Source organism: Lolium perenne, chromosome 6 (assembly GCF_019359855.2).
Source record: "Lolium perenne isolate Kyuss_39 chromosome 6, Kyuss_2.0, whole genome shotgun sequence".
NCBI classification, from domain to species: Eukaryota; Viridiplantae; Streptophyta; class Magnoliopsida; order Poales; family Poaceae; genus Lolium; species Lolium perenne.
Window position 1 is genome coordinate 78,335,358 of NC_067249.2, and position 3,544 is coordinate 78,338,901.

Here is a 3,544-nt window from a genome sequence, read left to right on the forward strand (position 1 = left end):
ATGTATGAGAAGTAGGAACTTTATGTTCATACAAAAGAATTAACATTAGTATGATACCTTTTATAATTGGCTATAGGTTCATCATCTTCTACATTTACCTCCTCGGTTGCATTGGCATCTCTCTTTCTACATGACACAAAGGTGAAAAAGTTTAGAAACATTAACCCAGTACACATAAACAAAGTTAGGCAAGTAGAATTGTACCTTTTAGTTGGAGTGTGATGTTGTGCTGCTTCAACATTAGTTTCCATAGAAGCATCAGGAGTGTGCTCTTGTGCTGCTTCAGCAATAATTTATGGAGGCAAGTTGCAAGTTTTCTGAAAGTGGCCCTTACGACCACATTTTTTGCATTTCACCACTTTCCTGCCCGGGTCTTCAAGGAAACCTCTAATTCTTTGAACCCTAGGCCTCCCTGCTGGCCTTTTCTCTTGTATAGGTGGGTTAACTAGGAAGCCAAGATTGACTTGCTCCCATTGTGTCTTATCAGTCATGGTCGGCAGTGCCCCAGCATAAGCAGCCCTAAACTTTGCCACACTGTAATAATCATCAACAAAGCTCTCGATCTTGGCGCCCCTCATTGAACAAATGAATGTTAATGCATGAATACAAGGCTTTCCAGAAATTTGAAATTTCCGACATGAGCATGTTCCCTGCTGCAGATTAACTGTGTGCCGCTGGTCATATGGTTTCACATCATATAGTGTAATTTCTGCCTCATGTTCAGTATTCCATGCAACTTTATGTGGCCCAATTGTTTTGCTAAGTGCATTGAGCATTTTGAGAACTTGAGGCAGGACTAAACCGGCCAAATGCCTACCAACATGCCTCCTCACGTTGAACTTCACCATTATTAGCTCTCTAATTCTGTCTAGTAGCTCACACAAATTGAGGCCTTTTAAATCTTTGATTTGCTTATTAAAACTTTCAGAAATGTTGTTAGTGAGATAATCAACCTTACTGTCCACACCAAAGCCACACCTATACCAAATCTTATTGTGGTGAGTCTCAAGATACTCAATAGCCTTTGGATCAGCCTCAAATATTTTCTGCATATGCCACCTAAACTTGTGCTCTGTGAATCCCCTAGCAGCTGGGTATAGATGATCTGTGTATACTTTACCATGAATTTTTTTCATGAAATTTTGGTATAAATGCCTCATACACTCCCTGTATTCGCACTCAGGAAATACATCACCAACTGCAATTTCTAATCCTTTGCAGGCATCGCTGGAAATTACTAGCCCGTGTGGACATCCTATAGCCCTACGCAGCTGCTGCATAAACCATACCCAGTTATCCTTAGTTTCTGAATCAAATATAGCATATGCTACATAGTACAACCAGTTATGCCCATCTACTGCACTAGCTTTTTTTCGATAAAGGGAATATATTAATATCAAGAAGATACCAATTACACCCAGCCTCTGCAACAACGCACCACCCTAATGGCACTACGGATGCACACAGCCAAAACAAGAAAAGAAAACTAAGAAATAAAAGTCCCGCTACAGTATCTCGGGCCTAACGACAGCAATAGATCCACCACCAAGACAACACCTGAATTGCAGACTAGTCCCCGCTCTCAAAACAAATGCCTCCACCAAGAACATTGCCAGGCACAACCAATTAAGGCCAGACCTTGGGTTTTCACCCTGAAAGGTAGGACTCTGCACTTCACCTGTGTTGTCGCCCCCACTTTCATACCGCTGCTGTGAAGCCTGAAACACCAAGCAAGTCCCTCAACATCGCAAAGACTTGAACCTCCCTTAGCTAGTCCTCCCCTCTGGCCTTCATGAAATTCTCTTCTTCCGACTTTCATCATGGATCCATAGTCACTTGATGTCAATCAAAGAAAAAGAGCTTCGCGCCGCTCCCTCCAGAACCAATCGGTCGGAATAAAAACATGGGTGCGCACGACCGAATACCTCCGATCCAACAAACTCCAGGCAAAAGCACTGTTACATTCATCGGCGGAGCCTTCCGGAACAACACTCCGGCCAGATCACGAGTCCAGGCCTCCGGTAGGTCCTCCTCTTCACGCAAGAGAGGCCCTAGGACCGCCGCCTTTATTCAGGTCGGACCCCCACGTCGGCGACCATCCCGGGTTGGCCACTCCAACCCACCACCGGCGACACCGACGCCGGCTTCCAAGCTCCTCCATCATGCCGCCGGAAAGCGGTGATAGATCGATGGATCCACCACCACCAATCGCAGGCCGACCCTCTCCGACGAAGAAGATGGCCACCTCCACCGTCGTACCCAAGGCTGCTGCCCCGGGCGACCTCGTGGCGCGAGAGAAACCCGAGATCGCCTCCACACATGGCCGAGAGGCGGGGGGAAAGTGGCGCAGATCATGGCCTGGCCGCTGCCCGCCACCAGCCCCTCCGGCGTGCTGCGGTGAAGATCCGGCGGAAGGCAAGGGGCTGCCGCTTCTGGCCGTCGTGCAGAGGTCCGGCCGTCGCCGCCGCCCATCACCAAATCCGACCGGCCGCAGCGAGCGTCGAGGGATCCTGGTCGCCGTCCCAGCGCGGCAACAAGGAGAGGCCGCCGCCGCCGCCACGCCCCGTGGCCTTTGCCCGGAGGCGCAACCGGCGGCGGCGGCAGCGGGGTGTGTTTAGGGTTTGGAAGGGGTGCGGGAGGAGGGGGTCAGGGGCGCTCCGTTTGGGGTGTCGCAGGAAGACGTCTGTGTGTCTGGTAGAAGGATTTTTGTGTCTACTGCACTAGCTGATGCTAACTGTCCAACATATTTGCCATTCAGCGCGGTTGCATCTACTCCAATGTATGGTCGACAACCAGCTAAGAAACCATCTATGCATGGTTTGAATGCTACAAAGACTCTATTGAAATAGTACTTGTCTTTTTCCTTCACCATATACTGCCAGGGCACCTCTTCTCAATTTCAACTATACTGCCAGGGCACCTCTTCTCAATTTCTGCTTTCCAATTGAACAACAACTGAAAACTTTCCTCATATTTACCATGCATTTGTTCTAGAGCTAGCTTCATACCTGCCCAAGCCTTGGAGTACTTCAGCTGGAAATTGAACTCACCCTCCAGCTTAGTTCTGGCTGCTTTTGCTCCCTGTCCTGGGTTTTTCTTCACCCAATCTGCAAGCTTCTCTGCAATCCATCCTTGTGTTGCCATTTTGCTATCATCAAGCTTTGTAGTAGCGGCGCAGCCCTGCCTAGGGTTCTCGTGGAGCAGATACGAACGGATGAACCCTTCTGTGTTGGTTTATTCACGTGTGGAACCAGGGGCAGTTTCGTCCGGGAGAAAATACGGTGCACAGTTTTTCTACCAAAAACGAGGCCAAATGACTATAATGGCATTTTTCGACGTATAGATGAATTGGAGTGGCATATTTCGAAGTTTGAGAATTGGAGTGGCATTTTTCGAATAGGCATGAATTGGAGTGGCATATATCTAATTAACACTTATCAATATGATGAGACACAGAAACAGCGCATGCCTAATGGTCAGATAGCTACGCATACTGCAATGGTCACAGGTTTTGGATTTGAAGAAGACATTCCATACTTCCAGA

General features: G+C 48.1%; 1 pseudogene; it reads right to left on the reverse strand.

The window, feature by feature from the left end:
• Positions 1-218: 218 nt before the first annotated feature.
• LOC139831943 (uncharacterized) lies at positions 219-3,162 on the reverse strand (annotated as a pseudogene).
• Between the last annotated feature and the right edge of the window lie 382 nt (positions 3,163-3,544).